The sequence below is a fragment of the Aythya ferina genome (genome assembly GCF_964211825.1).
Source record: "Aythya ferina genome assembly, chromosome: 9".
NCBI classification, from domain to species: domain Eukaryota; kingdom Metazoa; phylum Chordata; class Aves; order Anseriformes; family Anatidae; genus Aythya; species Aythya ferina.
The window spans coordinates 12,794,868-12,815,372 of NC_140305.1; positions in this window are offsets into that span (position 1 = coordinate 12,794,868).

Here is a 20,505-nt window from a genome sequence, read left to right on the forward strand (position 1 = left end):
TGTGTACAGATCACAGCCATCAAAGCCCTCCAGGGCCAGGCACAAGATGTCTTTGCTTCCAACAGCTTTATTCAAATTTAGTCATTTCCACTGGCAAGTTTACATCAGGGGAAGGGGCAACTCCAACATATCTAAAGGTCAGAAGTAGCCAGCAAAAGAAATAATGTGACCAAAACCCATGGAAGTGAGCCCTCGAGAACAAGAGATGATAGGAGCTGCTCATCCTCAGTGAGGAAGAAGACGCACTCACAAACATCAAACATACCTCATCTGGGGTAATTCATTGTGAAAAGTAAGGGCTGAGGAGGACCTGGAAGCTGGGAGGACAACAAGGGCTAGAATAAGCAATGTAGCCAGCTCCCCATCCTGACCTTTATGGCCCCACAGCCTGTGGCAGATGGGGGCAGGGGAAGGAGTTGCCGAAATGTCCCCATTCCCGAGCATCACTCCAGAAGGGCTGGTTGTGTCCAAGCCTGATGCTGCCCAGCAGGTCCAAAGGACTCCCCTCCTTCTTGCCACCAAGTGCCAAGAGGCCACATCTCTTTTTTTCCAGGCTAGACCACTTCTAGCCATGTCCCAGGGACTGGTGTTCCTCCGGGACATCACTCCTACTCCCAAGGCTGGTGTCACCCCGCAGGGTTTGCGTGCAATGGCTTGCAGAGGTGAACACACACACAAATGGACCCCAGGGCTGGTCACAGCTAAAAATAACCCCTTGGGGAAAATATATGTAGGGATAGTGGAGTGAAATGCAAAGGACAAACACTTTCTTCCCATTTTTTTCCTAAGAAGAACCTCCATCCAGCTTGCTGGTGGCGGTGGTCCTGCTGCACGCTGGGTCCCTGTGTTTGCTTTGCTGGGAGGGGAGCACCCACTCCTTCCTCTGAGCCCTTCTGCTGGTTTCAGCTGCCTGCAGCTGGAGCAGCTCTTCCAGCCAGCAAGGCTTGGGCAATGAGGGTCGTTCTGAGTCCTGAGCTGAGCAACAAATGAACCCTCAGCCATGCTCAGCACCCCAAGCACTGCTGTGTTTGAAGGATTTTTAACTTTTGGAGGGGTTTTTATTTGCTCATCGTTGGGTATATTGCTTCAGGTGCTATCCAGCCATCCCAGCATTACCTGCTTGCCTTTTCTCATGCTCTGATCCGCATCATGTTTGTAGACATAGGGCCTCAAAGTCCCCACAAGTACCTTCCTTGGTGGCTGTTTGTAGCAAAGTTATGGAGAAAAAAAAAAAAGAAAAAAAGAAAAAAACACAAACCTGTTTCCATCCCAATCCTTCCTCCAGCCTATTTTCTCTGCCTTTCTGAAATGTTCTTATTTTAAACCCAAATGCAGTGTGCTTGTTGTTAATGGTTGCTTCTGAGCAACACACGATAGAGAAAAAATACATTTCCCTTTGCAAAAAAAAGAACTCTTCACACCATTTTCCCAGCACCCAGTCCAATAATAGATGATGACCTGGAGGTTTTATCTGAACTTCTGGCTCAGTGCACAACCTGAAAAATCATTGGGTGGTGGGCAGCTGTAGAGCATGTCTCAGTGTCTTTACTACCACCTGATATCCACCTCCAGTCACTCCTGGTGGTTGTCTATGTCCCAGGGTGGCTGCAAGGTAGGGGACCTCTCCCCAGGTATGGACCTGTCATTCAGTCTCCACCAAGGAGGTGGAATTTTGGGGCCAGAGGGCTCGCCCTGCTGCATGGTGATGCTGAACCAAATCAGAGGAAGGGGCACGATGTGGCACATCTCTCGCGAAGACCAAGCTGCCCCACCAAGAAGCAGAGAATGGGGCTGCTCCGCACTCCTAGGCATACCAAATGAGGAAAAGGAAAGGTACTTTGTGACCACTCCCCTCTGCAACCTTTATTTCAGCTCATTCTTGCTTTATCTACCCAGGCGTCAGCTCTGTATTATCTCAAAACCGTTCGCTGGTCCCATTGCAACTCCTGAATGTTATCACTGCCTCTCCCATAAAAATCACCTACAGCTCATGTTGACTTTAAAATTTGCAAATATAACTCACACCCTGGCAGTCAGTTCCAGCTTGTTCAGGCCGAAATAAAGCAAACCCACCCTTTTCTTTCTGTCCCGCCATTGCTATGATGACTTCAACCTCCTGAAATATGTGGCCCACAGGTCCATAGCATGAGAAGAGCCGCCCAGCCTTTCTGAACCTTGGCGTGGAAAGGGGTAGTGGCAGCACCCCATCACATCTCAGGCATCCTCTATCTCTCTGGTCTTCAGGTGGTCAAGACAGGTTTTGGAGGTCCCTCAGCAAAGCTGACATGAATGGAGATGCATCCTTCCCCACAAGCCTCTGAGCTGTAGCTCAGCCCCGACACAGCAATTAGCAGTCCCCCTCCTTATGAGCATCCAGCAGAAATGCTGTTTCCTTGGCTAGTGGGCTGCCCAATCTCAAAACACAAAACAAAACAAAACAAAACCATCCAGAAACACAGAGCAAGGTTTTTCCTAGCACTATGCCAAAAAATGTGAGTTGGTTGTACATAAAAAAAAAAAATAGAAATAAAATAATAAAAATAAAATGAAATAAAATATATAATAATAATAATAATAATAATAATAATAATAATAATAATAATAATAATAATAATAACTTTTTAGAATTTCATTAGTATACTGGAAAAAAAAAATCCGAGGCAACAAAAGACCCTTCATAGCCTAGAGTTCATGACAAGTCCAAGCAAACTCCTAGAGGACGCAAATACCCTGTCACATAAGCTTGCGTGGCCACTGAAAGTTACCAGCTACAGAAGTTTAACAGGATGCTTTCAGACTCAAAGTTTGCTGTTGGAAAATCTGAAATATTCTTATTTTTTAAGTCACCAGCCTTTTGTTACAGAGCTGAGAGATATCTCTGCTGCCTTTCTGGGAGGGTCAAAAGGGATTTTGTCTCAAGAACAAAATGCCCTTTCAGAAATGGCTGAACAGCTGTAGCTGAAGATGACTGGAAAAAAAAGAGACCAAAATAGAAAAGAGGAAGATTACTGCTGACATTATCGTAGGTTGACAAACTTGCAAGCAACTGAAGAACTGTCATTTTTGCAGAAAGTGTGACTTCTGCAATAGGTGAAATGATCACCTTCATCAGTGCTCAGCTACCTCTGTTTCTCTATTATTTGTATGTTCAAATTGAGATCGTGTCCTCCAGACAGTCACGGTATGGTCTGCCCACACACCAAAACAAGCAGCAAAAATAATAAGAGAAAGCAAAATCAGAACAAACAGTCTTAGATCTCAAGTGACACATTTCACCAGAGACTGACTGTTTATAGCCGAGCAGTGAGGGGGAAAGACATAAAGTACCTGTTATTTCTCATTTTCATCTATTATCTTGATTTTTCCTCAATCTATTTGAAATTAAAATTCCCAACTAAATTGAAGATAGATGATGGGCAAGGCAAGTTTAATCTTTGCTGTGGGAGCAAGGGATTGAAAAAAAAAATCCTCAGAAACCCAAACTTCGCTGATGTACTCAGGTCACCTCGCTGCTTTGCTGGAGTCCTATTATTTTTATTCACTCCGGCACTATTGTTCCCAATATAAATTGCCATTGTCAGAATAATAAATAGGGGTTTATAATGGAAATGCTGACAAACCATTAACTATGGTGCGGTTTGCAAGGGGGGTTTAATGGAGATCAAGGTGCAGCACGGTTAGAATAAATGTTGCGACAATCTGCTTAAATAATTTCTTTGCAAATTAATAATTTCATTTTTGGCATCACTTTGTGCCCCCCTCTGGCTGGGATGCAGCTGCCCTGCAGCGGCAGCGGGTGGGATGAGATGCCCGTAGGAGCAGATGAATACAAGAATGGAGCCTAGAGGCCTGGAGCTTATTTTTGCACCAGCTTCTCCAGAGACTGGCAGTGCCAAATGATATATAACAGAGAGGAAAGGGGGGGCGCATGGAGTGACTTGAGAAAAAGAGCAAGCCCTGCTCATTAAAAAGAAAGGAAAAATCCACCTCGCTTTGTAGGGCAGTGCTGATAGCACTGGCCGCAGAAATCAGCTTGTCAGGACACAAGGACATGAATATTCACATAGTCACACACCAGAAGTGAAGGCAATGACCCCTCACCAACTTTGGGGGTTTTTACTGCAACTTCAGGAGTGTCAGGATCCCACCCACCTTTATTTTTAAAAGTTGTGTTTTGTTATATATATATATTTTAATCTCTCTTTGGTTGTGCAATAAACCCAGCAATTCACCCAGTAGCTCTGTTGAACCTGTAAGGTGAGCGGCTCATTGGAAATCTAAACATTTAGGAGAGGATTTGGGAGGGACAGAGACATCTCCAGCAACCAGTTGGATAAATGCAGGAAATCCACCCCCCAGACTGATTGCTGTGCATTTGCATTTTAGGAAATTAATGCCCACCCTACAGCCAGCACTCTGGGGGCTGGGACCTGCAAAAAGGGCAGTAATCATGCACTGCAGTGCTGAGATTTTTGAAGGTATTGCACAGCAACAAGAAGACCCCAAATCTCAAGGATTCTCCAATTTCTGCAAAGATTAAAGTAGTTCCTGGAGATGAACACTTGAAAAGTTCAATTGTTCCTTCTCTAGAGTTACATTCTCCATAATTACATTCTCCATAATTTTAAGCTTTCAGAGCTGATGAACTGAAGAAGTTCTTCAGTGTGTGGTGGGAGAGTGTGTGTGGGTGTAACTTAAGACTACATGGGGAGAGGATTTGCGTTTTACACCTCTATTTGTTCCTTGCAAGGCAACTTTAATCTTTATGCATATAAGCAATTGGCATGCTGGAGTCGAGTTTTTCCAACCTGTCCTGCCCCTTGCTGCATGCATTTTCCCCTGGGGAGAAGCCTCAGCTTTGACAACAGTGATAGCATGAATCCAAGCCCTGCTCTAACATCCCCTTTTGGATGTTGTCCATGGTTCACCTGCTGCAACTCATGGCTTTTGCCAGGGACCTCACAACAGGATGCCCAGGCAGGATCAGCACCATGTCTTTCTATCAAAATGCATGCCTGCACCCACAACAAGGTGTGAACACATGGGGCCATCCACAGCCACAGAAAGCCATGGATCAAGCAAGTGGAAGATGCTCATGGGCATCCTTGGCACCTGGCACCAGAGGTGGGTGAATTTCTGTTTTGGAAATGTCATTTGGCAGAAGTTCTGCAATATCTGCTGGTATAATTGGCTTCTTCCCTCTGTTCTTGTGTTGCAGCACAGAGGGTAGATGGATGGAATAACCTAAGTGCCCCTCTCCTCAGTGTATTAAGGCAAGAAGGAAGTCTCGATATTCCTGTTGCGACCTAATTGTTCACAGCCCTGGATACTCTGGGCTCAACCAGGACAGAAATGACACCCGTGGAAGGAAAAACTGGAACTGAAGGTAAATTAGGGGTGAGCTGAACAGTGACTTATCCTCTTTGAAAAGGATCTTCTCAGACACCAGGAACATTAGTGGTTCTGGTGGGAAGCCACATGCACCATGCAGCTGGCATGCGAGTGTACACCCAGGTCAGTCCTAGGTGCCTTTCCAGGACAACAGCTCAGCTACCTCATGCATAATAACAAGTTCTGCTGAACCCCAGCTTGGTTGTGGGAGCTGAGGTGCCTCCAAGAGCCCTGTCCTCCAAACCAGGTCCCTCATGGCTAAAAGGTGGGTTCCCCGCTCTGTACCAACAATTCCCCATCACCATCGATCACCCACGGCACCACTTGGGATGCAGCATGGCCACAGCGCTGCCCTCCCAGCCCTCGCCAGCAGCAGTCCCTACCTGGCAGCCCCAGGATGGTGAAGTAGCCGCGGCACTCGGTGAAGCCAGAGCTCTCCCGGACACACGTGCGCCACAGGCCCTGGTAGTTGAACACGGCCGTCACTGGGTTGTTGTACAGGTCCTGGGTGCTCCACTGGTCCATGCATGTCGACGCGATGATGCCTCCTATTCCTAAAGCGGACACCACAAAGCCCATGGACTGGCATATTGTGACGGACATGGTGCTGGCGGCTCGCTGGGCAGGCCCTCGGCGCGCACAAGCCTCCACAAGCTGGCTCTGGGGCACGCCGCCAGGGCAGACGGGACTTTTAGCTGGAGGCACAGCCTACGTCATGGACGGGAGTCAGGAGAGGTCTGGCCTGCACCATACAAACCTACCCTTTCCCTTTATCTGTTTCGGTGAGATAATTTTCCTTGCTCAGTACCAAGGGCCGTTTGTTGCAGGCGGTGTGAACGCCTCGCTCTCTGTTTACCTTCTCCTTCGAAGCAGAGGTGCAGCCAGCCTGGGCAGTCGGGGGCCAGGAGGTCCCTTAAACCAGTCCCTTAAACCTTCAGAGGCAGCCACACACTTCAGGGGGGCAGGCACAGAGATGCTTAAATCAAATGTAACAGATAAAAATGATGGAGAGCCTAGTCCTTTTCTGGCAGGGTTGATGATTCTGAGCCCAGTTGGGTGGCATTTATTAGCACCCCTTTATTTGGGAGGTGTTTGTAGGTATGTGTAGGACAAAGCATTCTACAGACCGCTCTCATCTCAGCTACACACAACTGAGTCCAGGACCAAGCTCAGGGGGGCTGTGTGACAGACCACTGCCTCATGCTTGACCGCAAAACTTGAGCAAAGGATGGTGTGCAGCAGAGGGTAGGATGTAGCCAACGGCAGTGCCCCAGCAGAACAGGTATTCAGATGGATCTCACTGCATGGTGAAGCCAGGCTGGGAGCCAAGGGGAAGGGAGCTGCTGCCAAAGGGTGGGTGGTGGGAACCTGCAGGATGCTGAGGGAGCACCAGGGAGGGCTTGTTTTGCTGCTTGACCAAGTCTGGCAGACAGCCTGAATGAAATAATCGTAAAAGCAAATGTATATCCTCATTCTCTATCACTTTTGAAGAGAAAGCAGGTATGTCACTAGGTATTGTTGTGAGACAAGAACATCTTAGAGTCCAGACCTTCTCCTAGAGACTTTCTTTGTTGGGTAATGGCTTTTTTGCCCATTCTGTGGCATCCCTCACCACTTCCTTCCTAGTACGATTTTCCACAGGTGCTGACCTGACTGCAGTCAGGGATTTTGCTGGAGAGCTGCTCTTATGGGAGGGAGAGGACAGATGAGCCCTGTCTCAGCAGTGCCAGGCTCATGCAGGGCACTTGCAGGTCCAGGATGGGTCGTTCAGAAGAAGTTGAGCTGAAAGGGACCTCGGAAATTCATCCAGTCCATTCCTGCACCCGCAGCAGAGCAACGCTCTGACCTGCCTTTGGACAGTGTCCACAAGGAAGATGTTGCTCCTGCCTAGGAAAATTTATCCCAGAGTTTCAAAAATAAATATCATGCCTAATACTGATTTTTGCTCCTCTTTGTTCAGGAAAAATAGTGCCCGAAACTAGACACCAAAAAGGGAAAAGATGACTCTGTGTGTCTCACCAATAGTCCTCTGGTTTAAACATGGCACTCTCCGTTTTCCCCGTTTTCTCCAAAGGAACAGTATTGGTGAAATCACGTTCAGTCTCACAGTTCCCTCTCCCAGACCCTTTTTGGGCACAGCGATACCAGCCCCGGTGACACACCTCACCCGCTGCGTGTCGTGGCTGCAATTAGTTTCAGTATCAGTCAATAGAGCTTAATCACAGAAAGCTTTCCCAGTATCACACTGCCAAATATAGAACCCAAAACCGGAGCGCAAATACACTCACTGTGTTTGTCACAGCCAGGGTCACCTGGCGACAGGCAGGACCCATGGCAGATGGCATGGCTTTGAATAAACTGAATTAAAGGTAGCTTTGCCTCACATCTGATCAATCTGCGAGGTCTGGAAGATATGTATGCATGGAAAAGCTGCCTGCAGGCAAAGGGCAAATCACCTCTCATTTTGTTTCAATGCCGGTGCCAATTTACACCAGCCAAAAGAATTGGGTAGAATCATTCACAAGCAGAAATTTCATGGCTATAACCACAAGGACAGTTTTATCTGCTGACAGCATTTTACTGTGAAAATAATGAAGGACTGAATTCCTTCAACCACCTTGGCCTAACATTTTGGGAGAAGACCAATTTAAAAATGGACATAATGGAAAAGGAAGATGAAGCAAGGAATTCAGAACTGCAATTTCAATTGTTCTGGGCCTCGAATTACAACTGTTTCTGGTAAGGACTAAGTGGCACAGTTTCATCTCAGCCATTTATCTCCCACAGAATGGCTATGCTGAGTTTGAAGCCTTACCGTGTTTTTTTTCCAAAGGCCACTGGCCTCTGCTTAGCCCAGGTCCAGCCAACTGTGTCCACTGTCCTCCCTGCCATCACAGGCCATGTGGAAAATATAACACCCATTTCAGAGTAGGGTTTGCTCCTCTGCCTGTGACTTTGGTGATTTAGGCTGGCTTTATCCATCCCTGGTGCCCCAGTGAAGGAGACTCCCGACAGGACCCTGCTGGAGCCACCAGTCCCATCCCATCAGCAAAGTCCACGCTCCAGCTAACACATCTCCTCTCCTTTGCAATCCCACCGAGCCTCCTTCTTCCAGCACGGCAGCGAAGATTTCTCCCGAATACAGGATTCATCCCTGCCAAGGAGGACGCTTTGTCTGCCTAATTATTTTATTCATAAGCCGGCCGTAATTTCAAAGACATCTAGGTGACCTATCTAAAGCTAAGTGAATCCCTCACCCTGGAGGGGACCCAGTCTTCTTGATCCCTCTGGGGAGCTGGGGTTGGGTGGCAGAGGAGCTGCTGGAGGAGTGATGTTCAGCTGGACAATGAGGAACACATTGACAAAGCGTTCACATTATTGGCTGATAGGTCTGCATCAGTCACTCATTCACAAGCACAAGGTCTAAATTGCAGAACCAATTAACAGCACTAATAGCCCTTGCCTGAATTAATCTTTGAGACAAAAGAGGAGAGAAGTGGAAGAGCTATTAGCAAATCAAGCTGTACCATCCCTGCTTTATTGCGGGAATCTAAGTGTCTGTATTTGGCTATTATGAACTGACTGCAATTACAGCCCTCATTTAAAATGATTAAGTGGTTATAATTATTTTTCAATTAAAATTTAGATCTTCCATTTATACAACATTGCAGGCTTCAATTAAAGTCCTTTTTCCTTCCTTTTTTTGGGAGAAAAAAAGTGCTACTGTGCCAAAATAATCTTGCATCTTTTCTACCCATTAAGAGCCAAATAAGATGCTAATAATGCTTTTGTTTGCATCACTCCTTCCTGGCCTGGCTGAACCCCTACGTGGTGAAGGAGATTAAATGCTGGGCACAACACTTGAAGTACCTGCTGGAGGTCAATAAAAACGAGCTGGGGAAGTGGTACAGGCCTCAGCTGCTTCTCTGAAACAAGCTATGGCCAAGTAAAACCTATTTTAACCACCTTCAGGGCTATGCATGCAGTAGTTTCATTGTTATTTATAAGGAAGATTGGGGTTGGGGTGCTGGGGGGACTTGGTTTGTCTTTTGCCAAGAACGAACTCACTGCAACATGCATGATTGGAGTGAGTGGGGCTGCAGAGGAGCTCAGGATGGGTTTCTTAAAGGTCTGGATTTAAAAAATAATCTGGAGAGAGGGAAGCCATAAACTTCATCCTTGAATTTTGCAAAGTTAATTTTTTCTACTTTTCACTTTGAAATGTCATTTCTCTTTCTAACTTTGCTTACAGGGACATGAGGGGGTTTAGAAGAAGAAAGGAAACTGAAAGGAAAGGATGTAAAGGTGTTTGAGATGGAATGTGTTGGTCATTCAAATAGAGTCAGTCAGCCAAATGTATTTTCCTTTGATTTTTAGCCACAGGACCCACCCCAAAATGACTTTTGCTTTTCTTTACCTATATAAGGTTAGAGCTCTGAAGTGGCATTGCTTGCCCATGATTTCTATGGTCAAGTTTGATTCAGGAGTGTTAGTCATGCCACACTGAGACATCCCTCCTTCCATCACCGGGTGACCCCTAACAGGGCATGTCACAGCAAGCTTCATCCCAGAAATGCTGGGTGCACCAGGAAATTGTATAGGGAGTGCATCTTGCAAATACACAGGGAGCCCGGGGTGGAGGGGGGTGACTCAAAGGAGCAGGATAAGAAAGTGTTCATAGCGAGGGAGGCAGGATGCAGGCATGTTTTGGTTTTCCCAATGCAGCCACTGCTTCATGTTCTTAGGGTCTCCAGGGAAAGGGCACCAAGGAGCAATTTCCCTCCAGAGGCTCATGAGCTCCCCCTTCACACCTTCTTGGGCATGGCCAAGCAAGATTAGCTTCTCAAGCAGAGTGAATTTGTGCCACTTCTCAATCCAGAACTGATCCCCACAAGCCGTGAAACAACACTCCTGTTTGCCCTCGGGAGGAGAAGGAGGAAGAGGAGGAGGAGGAAATATACGGAAGGGAGAGCTTTGTCCACCAAACAGAATTCAGGAAAACTCATGAATTGCTGTTTGTTTCCCTGTTTTGTGACAAGGAAAAACCCTGAAGGAGCAGCAACACAGGAGGCAGCATCTGAAGACAAAGGGCGAGCACAGGACCCATCTGACCTCAACTTATCTTGAAAGTCTTCTCTCTTCCTTTTTTTTTTTTTTTTCTTTCCATTTTAATTGTTTTTTCATTGTTAATATTAACCCTCAGTGAAATGGCCCAGACAAACTCATTTTCAAAGGAAGCAGAAAGACCAGACCAGCACACAGGAGCTGGGACCTTCAAGCGGATCTTGAAGACAACTGAACATCAGACCTTGCTTGCTACAGCAGCTTTAGTGCCTGAATTTGGCACCTGGACACCTTTATGAACCTATCTGGCAGGACTATTGATAATACTTCTTCTCTAGGTGCTTGGAAATGGCTTTAAGTCAAATCCTAGGAGAGAGATGACCCAGTGAGCTCCATGTGGGACCCCAGGCAGAGGCTTGCACAAACAAGGAAGAACAAGCAACAGGTTGAAGACACAGGACCTTGTCTCACTGACACAAATGCAGACTAAACATAAGTGCAATTAACAGTGCAATTAAATATATTCCTAAGCAGTGATATTCTCCCAAGCTCAGCACTTTGCAAGAATAGGAGCACTGCCTGAAATAATGGACCCTGTTACCTTAGGCAGGGTGGCTTTGGGTGGCAGCAGAAACCCGTCTCTGCAATCCAAACTCACAGGTATTCTCGGTGAGGCAGGGGGAGTGGTCCCCAGGGATTAGCTGCTACAGGCACAGAGTGCCTCTTCATAAAGCACTTGGCCATAAATCGATGTGCTTGCTGACAGCCAGCCTGGGTTTCCTTTCTTTCCCAGGTTTGGATCGATAGGCCTTCTTTTCCCACCTTAAATAATTTCTTGATCACTTTGTGTTATTTTCACTCACAAATTTGTATACAAATATCATGTGTGCCACTTTTGTTATCTTTCTTCTAGGTGGCATGGGAATTACCCCTTCAACTCAGGACACAAATCATGCTCTCTAATCTTGTATCACGTTTGCTGCACAACTTCAGCCCCCTCCAGCACGTTTATTTTTACAACTTGATACAAAACCTTTCCCTTGTGCTGACACAACACTGAGGCTGCATATTTGGGTATTTAAAAGCCAGGAAATGTAGAAACTGCGGTTAAAGTGGAATGAAACTATGATATCACACGTGCATGTTGTGGCACCCACTCAGACCCCACAGTCTGCAGCTGAGGAGCACTCCTGTAAGAGGACCGTGTGTTTGCTGTCCACAAGGACTTCAGGGGTGATGACGCATGCTGCTGCTCAAACAATCCAAGGCAACGCAGGGTACCGGGGCCTGTTTCTTTCATTTATTTCTGTGCTGAAAATAATCCATGAAAATTTTTCTGCCTGTGCAAGGTAGGCAGAAAGAATTGAGCCTTCCTTGGAGGAATTATGCCCTGACAAATTTTGCCCAGGGCAAATTTAAAGACTGTTTTCAGTCACAGAGTAATCCATTTTTCAGCTGCTACATATTTAAGAAGTCAACAATGAGTTTGTCACTGTCTGCCTCTGGAAGTCAGTGTGGTGCTGTCTTTCAGCAGGTTGCAGGGAGTCTGTGGGGAGATTGGGGCAGGCCATGCCCGGGGCACAGGCAGAGCCAGAGGACGATGGTCTCTCTCTGGAGTTTCTCAATGCACAGAGGCTTTCTGCATTGCTCACAGAAGGTATGTCTCAGGGTTTCTTTCCATCTTGTGGTATCAGTCCTCATCAGTGTGTGCTGGTGCCCTGCGTGTGGTAATGGCATGGTGCTTTTCATCCTCTCGATCATTTCCACCACCAGAAAAGCTCCTCTTCACCCCACCTGCCCTCTGTGTGTTTCAGGCTCTGATCCAACCTTAAGCCTCCTTGGGAATCTCCGTCCCCAAATCACCCTGTGCAGCACAGATGCTCATCAGCACAATGAGTCTGGAGGGGTAGAGAGGTTGCTGGGAGGTAAAACCAGAGGTGACTGGAAGGAAACCAAGGGGAGCATAACCACATCCCACCTCCTCCCTCTTACCCACAGGAGCCCCACACTGCTTGGGGCTCCCTGAGTTCCTGAAACACCTGCAGTGCCTGTGCCAGCCCCACAATTCCCATCACGGGGCCACAATATTGAACCTGCTCTGCCAGCAGCAATTCCTGCTGGGGGCAGGCAGGAGGGTGATTTTTAACATCTAAAGTCCAAACAGATGGTAAATTCCTGCATTGGGTTTGGTGGCCAGAATCTAAAGGCTCAGATGCATCTGTCACAAACACCATTTCAAGTCTTTCTTCTCCAAGCCTTTGTTTTCTTCTTATTGCTTTGACACCAACAGACTCCCTCCGGAAATACAGGAATTGTGCTTGCAAATAATACAGCCCCAGCTTTCTCAAGACCTAAAGCCTGGCATTGAAGAGAACAATTGTGTCTGTCTCTGGTTTCTTTGGAAAGACAAAATTTACCTTGGCAGTGCTCCTCTGCATTGGTGGGCAGAAAGCATCTAAAGCACTCTTTTAAATTATCCTCTTTTATTTTTTTTTTCCCTTATGTTTATTTCTTATTTCCAAGAAAGGTTAAATGGGCCAAACTAGAGGACTTCTCTCAAGGTGCCTTTCAGCCTTGTATTATATTGCTCTGGGTAGAAAAGGAAAAAAGAAAAAAAAAAAAAAAAAAAAAAGAAAGAAAGAAAAAAAAAAAAGGAAAAAAAAAGGAGGAAAAAAAAAATGAGAGGATTTCATGAGCCTCTGATTTTAGGATGAATGAAAGGGAAAATGCAGCATGTGAGGAATGAGGACAGATGTCCCTGCACAGCTCCAGCAAAGTCCACTCAGCACTGGGGACAGAGGACAAGGAATAAACTCTTGCACCATCCTCTGCATAGCCATTAAGACTCACAATTTATTTTCTGCCTCTAAGGCAGCTTCCTACACAGTCCAGGAGCCTGGGAGTTGTGCTTTTGCCACTGGTGAGTCCCAGCACTGCACGGGAGCTCCTTGCTAGGAAGGAGAGCACTTTCCACCCTATTACAGGAAGTACCTGCAGATCCTTGGTGTTATATATTAGTATTTTAAACTCATCATCAATGATTTTTATTTTTATTTTTTCTTAAATTCGAAAGCATTCAGAATCATCCACTGGCCTTACATGTAGCTGGATGATAAAGTTACAAAGAAAAAGGCAGCTTCCAAAAAAATACACTTTTTCTCTGCATGTTTTTGTCCTCTTGGTGTCCTTTGCTGCTGTCTCTTGCTCTTTCAAGAACAGCAGATATGCTCTCTTTCTCTCCCTCTCTTTCTCTCAAGTAAAAGTCTCAATTTTCTATTTATTTTTTTTAACTCTGTTTTTTAGTAAACTTTGCTGGAAAAGCAACAGAAATGGACCTGGAATATAACTCTGGGCTGCAGAATATAGATGCTCCTATGTGATATCATTAAGGAAAGGCTGTATGACCCCCCATTTCAGAGTCACAGGGTGTCTAATGCGATGCTAAAATACAAGAGAAGCTTTAAGAGCAGGCAATAAAGTGATTTATTGGTTGCTTCCTGTGAGAGCACCAAAGGTGTGTGCTTGAGTTAGGGTCAGCACCCTATCTTTGACTCTGTCATCTCTGTCTTTGAGTTAGAAATCTTGCTTGAGGGCTTTGGAGGGAGGTGAAGCAGTCCTCGAGAAGGCCAGGAGGGCCCTGGGGGGTCTGTTCCATCCCAATGCTGCAACACAGCCCTTGAGAAAGCGAGGAAACCTCCAACTGCTTGTGGAGAGAGAGGGGGTTAAGGCATCTGGAGAAGAGAGCAGAACACCTCTCCTGAAAGCAGCAAGGGCAGGAGGATGGGAAGGTGACAGCTAGTCAAAATCCTGGATTGATTTTTCATTTAAAAGTACAAGGGGAAGTCAAATTTTTGTGTTTGTGTTGGCCAAACCTCACCACCCAAGTGGGAATTCCATGCAGAGCAGCAGCCTGCTCCCTTCCAATTAACCTTGTTTCCATCTCCTCCTCTTCATCAGGCAAACCAGGGTAAAACTCCAGAGTTAGCCCTGGGCTTCCCCATTTGTAAGTGTAGCTTTTTTTTCTCCTTGTCCTCCTTTTCACCTTTATTATTCTCTCAAGCTGCCTCCCAATATGACAAGTAGGGAAACTGTTAAAAATCACATCCAAAGCAGTGACAAAATTTCAGTTTAACATAGGTGGTTAATTTCAATGAAAAAGCCTATCAGAGTCGTCACTGGCCATATCAAGAATATTTCCAGGGTTCTGTACTTGCAAAGCAGCTAACAAACATTTCACTGATGAGCTTCTACATGAGGTGCTGGATGTGGGGGAAGATCCTGCAGACTGTGAGCCCCTCTGTCCTTGTAGCTCCCTGACAATGCAAAGAGTGTCTGGCTGCAATTGACTTTAAGTGTGTCAACAGCAATGAATAAACCAACTCTCTGGGTTGTGACCTGAATATGAAAAGTTTTATAATTTGACACAAGTTTTTGTTGGGAGTTGGCTTGGTTGGGTTTTCATGACCTCTGCTGCTGGAGGGATGGGCACATGCCTACACACCTTGAGGGAAATGGACTTTTTATGATGGAGAAGAGAACACAAATGAACCCTGCAGATCTAAACCTAGGGTGAAACTTGCATGACAAAATATTTTTGCAAAAATCTTAGGTTTGGGGTGGAAGACAAGGGGAGGGAGGGGCATGGGACATTTGCATGGTCATAGCAGGGAGACGCCAGCAGCAGCGTGGAGAGGAGCAGCCCCCGCCCACGCTGCCTTGGTCCCATGGGGACGTGGGACATCTGCCTCCACCTTGCTCAGACCAGCTCCTGCTTTGACATAAAAGAGAGATTTCACCAGGCTCATCCAAAAAGCAACGTGGACCGTGGCCACAGGATGGCAGCAGAAACTCGTCGATGGCCTGCAGCTCCAATCCTGGCCTAAATCCTCGCCCTGCGGTGATGGACTTTCCCTATTCGAGGCAGAGAACCAAATCATTTGTTGTCTGGAGGAAATTTTCCCACTTCTCCATCCGGAGAACTACTTTGGTTTTCCAAGGAGGCAGCATGAAGACAGAGGGCAGCGGCGTGCACACTCGTGGCCCATGGCACACGGGTTTCCCACAGCGGAACACAGGCACACCTTGAGGGCTAACTGATGGGAGAACTCTCCATAAATAAATAAATAAATAAATAAATAAATAAATATGTATATATAAAGGCTGTTCCTTCACCCTGGCCACCTCCTCTCTGCCAGGGCACCGCTGGCAGTGCTTAGACAGCCTTTACACACACACTAAGGCTTTTCAGCCTTTCTAGCCTATTTTACATGTGTTGTTGCTCTTCGTTTCCCCCCCTTTTTATTGACCTGTCAGACTATGCTGTCCATAGGAGCTGGGCTCTGCAAACTTCAAAGAATCAGTGCTACTGCCTCTGCCCTCTTCTTTCTACTTACAACAATGTGGCTGCATTTCCTCCTTTAACAGGCACATGACAGATTTTTTTGTAGGAAGAGATGGTGAGTAAATATTTTGGTAGCCTTAGGATTTTTTTTATTATTATTATTTGTTTGTTTTCCATTTCCATGGGTTCAGCCAGAGCACAAAAATTTACATTAGGCACACAGTTCTCAAGGTTTCCTCACTAAATTCTGGCAACTCAGATTTGCATCCAGAGCTGACAGCATCCCCAGCCTGCCCTTCCTAATGCTATTTTAATCCCTGCAGGTGCAGAGGCTGGAAGGGAGGTGCCATTTGGTATTAAAGAAGTTATCAGGGCATTTTTTGCCCCACGGTGGAAGAGAGCTCCTTCCTTGCCTCTTGGATAAAAGACAAAGAGGATATGGGCCAAAGAGCCAAAGGTGAAGGTGCACAGTGATGACCAAGGGATATTTCAGTGATGGCCTTTCATTAGACAAATCTGGAGGGGCTTTCTCATCCACAGCCAGCACTGGGTAATACAGTGCCTGGGAGGACCATGGTTAGGATGGGTGGCACAAAAAAGTCCCCAAAACAGGTTTGCAGGAGCAGGGATGGAGGAAGGTGCTTTCTTTGCAGTGCTTAGCAAGGGCAGGTCTGGGCAGCAAGTGGGGGAAGGAGATAGCCCAGCAGCAAGCAAAAGTCTCTGCCAAAAGCTGCGGATCATGCCTGAACTTAAATAGTGCCTTTCATTTTAATATTTTGCTGTGGGTTTTGTAAAGAGACCAAGGAAGCTCTTCCCCTTTGAGAGCAAGGTTCTGTGGCTGTCTTACAGCTTCAGTGTCCAGGGGATTACGGTAGCGCAAATGGCTACCTGCAGAGTTTATCTACAAAGGATGCCTGTGGGACTTTTCAATGCTCTTCCATCGTGGGTTTATCACTCGCTGGCCTCCAGAACTCAGTGCAGGCTTTAGGGGCAGTTTGCTAAAGTGTCTGCCAATGCTGATTTAGATCTCTTCCTCTGCATTGTGTGTCTTAGTCCCTTTAGCACAAGGGATCTGCTTAGCTCCTGCCTTGTCCCAATTTACTCGCATTCACCTGTGTGAGACCCTACCTGAGAAAGCCTCCAGCAGCAGCTCAAGCTGCTTGCTGCACATAAGGATGTATGTGTGCGGGGCTATCACAGCCATGGGCATGCTGGGGCCATGACAGGGAGGGATGGGGTATTTCCACACACACACAGCAGCATGTCTTTGTGCAGTGCCCCAGAGACAGTCGTTTCCTCAAGAGGCAGAGAGCAGAGATGTCAAGTGAGGAGAGCATCAGCAGAGAGCACAGCTGGTGTGGGAAAGCCATGTTCCCTAGCCCTCAGGGTATTTTCTTTGTCCCAGGATATAGGGGCGTGAGCAGACAGCTGGTCAGGTAGGGTGGCTGGATAAAAGTCCATGCCCCCAGTTGACTGCCTTGAATTACCTTACCCAATGGTGTTCAATGGCCATGGAGCAGGAGGAGCGATGGGGATGGTAACTGGGATGCAGTAGTGCTCTCCTTCACCCTTAAAGAGGAGAAAATCCTCAATATTTGACACTTGGGGGAAAGAATAAGACCACTGAGTCACCCCCTCTACCATTGCAAGATCCCGCTGGTGAATCCATGACACCCCCTTGCCAATGGCATGAAAGGTGGATGGTGGGTCCAGGTCTGCTCAGACTCACCACCATTGTCAATCAATATCTATCACCAGTCAGAGCTGTTTCTGCAGCACTGTGAGCTGTCTTTTTTTTTTTTTTTTTTTTTTTTTTCAACTCACCATCACAGAAGTTCTTCCCCATCTTAATCTAGTTTAAGTCCTGTTTCTACTGAACAGGAGTCCATATCTCTCTTTAACCAGCATTATCATCAGCAGAAAGGCCTGAGACTGAAAGGATGCAGAGATTCAACTAACCGTGCCAGTGAAAAAAGTGGTCCTGTTGTGATCCCTTTGATTTGGCCCTAAGAAATCCTATCAAAAGATGTGCTAAATTGCTGGCTCATAGGAAAATACAAGTCATTTTATTCAGGCTTTAGGGAAGATACATTTTTCCCTTCGATACAGTATCTAGTGAATCCGTAAGTTAATTGTGATGTTTTGTAGATATCTTACCAATATTTTTGCCAGTGGTGGGTACTTTGAGCTTCTTTCACTTGAAGGATACAAAACCAAGCAACATTATATCATTACACAGTTTCCAAGGTAACTGGAGAGAAAGATAACACTGGCTGGGGTTGCACACTTTGTGATCTCACTTCATTAGCTCATTTCTTTACATCAGCTTGCTTTTCTGGCTCCATTACTCCCTTTGCCTTGAAACCCCACAAGAACTACGACTCCACTAAGTCTCTCACTAGAAAGGTGATGTTGCCCAGTGACTATTTGGTGAGAGACAGAACGAAAAAAAAAAAAAAAAAAGTGGACCATTCACCACTCTAATTTCATTCTGGAAGATATTCATTCACCTCAAAAGGGGAATGAGGAGGGAAGTTTGTCATGAAGAAGGAACTGAGAATCCTTTGCCCCTCTCTCTGTCTCGGTGGCCTGAAATGCTTGTTCTTGCTCTCAGAAGACCTCCATGCCCAGCAGATGATCCATGGCATCCATCTTCTTCCCACACGTAGGTTTAACTTGTCCTGGGGTGACACAAGAGCAGTGGGGAAATGTCCTGGCTGGGACTTGCAAGGTGCCAACTGAGATTAACACCTCCCAGGACCTAGAGCAAGCAGCCCCCACCGCAACTCAGAGTGACCTGGTGCAGCATTGCATGGGGTGGGTGCTCATAGCAGTGCCAGAGGAAAAACAAATTGGGAACAGGCCTGTCATCCTTCTGGATGTATACCACTGCATAAAAGTGTGGTGAATGCAGCTGCCTCTTAAGAGCAATAGATAATAAGCAGTCAGTAAGTTGCAACGTGTAATAAACAAAATGCATTGAGGGGCATGCAGTTGGAGGTTCAAGTGACTCTAACGATTCGGAAACAAGGTTCTCCATTGGATTTTCTAACATGTTTGCAAGGCAAAGTATTAAAACAAGAGTTAAGACACTTTCTTCTGCAATCTCATTGCCCTATTCATTGTAGCCTTTAGTTTATAACTTCAGAGCCCAGCATATAGTATAATAGATAATTTATATTCAAATAGGTGTTACCCAACACTGTACATGCACAGAGCTTAACAACCAGTGTGTAACACCTGCACCTGATCATGCATACTCCAATCAGTGCTGAAAGCAGAAGGAAGAACTGCCCATAAAATATGAGCAGGTCCTGATGAAAATGATGTAGTTACTGTAGGGGAATTCTTCGGTGTGAGGATGAATTCCCCCTGCCACTGGAAAGAAGCCCAGAGGAGGATGCTCTCCTGGGACTCCCAGCTGGTATCTCAGTTCCCACTCAAGTGCCTACAGACAGAAAAAGAAGGACTCCAGCTTTTGTGCATATGCTGGAGTCCAAGGACTGGGGTCCTAGGGCTTCATTCCCCTGCGTCACCAACCCCAGTCCCACATCAGCTATCTCTGTGGCGTGGCTGCAAAGACTTTTGCTGAGCTCTGGGGTCAGTAATAAGCTGGGTGGTGATTTCGGAGACATTGCTTACACAGAAGTACGCTTGCACTGGATTGCACCAAATCAAAGCTTCCCATGCCTGGCTCTGTGTCCCCACCAGGCGTGCACTAAGTGCAAAATTTGATTCCAAAAATAGCCAGCTACGGAAAAGTCAACCCCAAACTATTTATTTCCCCCCTCCTTTTTCCAATCCCAAAGACAAGACACGCTGATAATTCTGGGCAACCTGAGCCACAAAGGATGTGGATGTGTAGGATTGATTCTACCTATTAGAATAACCCTTGTGCACACCTCTCCTTTACACCAAGCAGCTTCCATCTCTGGTACTTCATCATTTGTGGGGAGAAAAAAAAAAAAAAAAAAAAAAAAGAGAGAGAGAGAGAAAAAAAAAAAAGGATCCAATAGACCAAGGGGGATAATATTTCCAAAATAAGGGTGCATGTTTGTCTATGGTGGTGCCAGCAAAGTACACACAGATCTCTTCTGCAGCTTCAGTATGGGCTCAGTTGCCTGGATGCTGATGGCTGCTTTTTGGCAAGGCTGAACTGGGCTTCCAGTTCCATGCTTTTCCTACACCTAGCTGTGACGTTTTACCTAAAGTACAGGCCTGGTGGACAAATTATTTAGCATAGGCACCATCTGTTTATATTCCCTCTAAGAGAGACCTGAGGCATGCTGGATGTGCTGCGGGGACTTTCTAAAAAATTATTATTTAAAATACTGCTTGTCTCCCAAGCTGTGCATTCCTGCTTCTCTTTCCATCTTTTCCCTTTGAGAACGAAAGCAAGGACAGGTCACTTGCCTTTTTATATGAGCATCTCTCTGAACGTATCCAAGAGAGGGAGAAAGAGAAAAGGAAACCAAAAACACAAAACAAAATGAGAGAACATTTTTAATTGGAAGTGTTTTGTTTTCACCAGGATTTTAACTTTAGAGAGAGCCTCACAAATACTCTCTCAGGGTCCACTGCTGAACGGCTTTATTCTGCCGCAGGCAGGCTTTCATGGCACAGCACAATAGCTTTTGTTTCAGAACTATAGGGCAATGAGGACCTTGAATGCCAGAGGTCTGTATTATATCCATAACTGTAGATTTGGA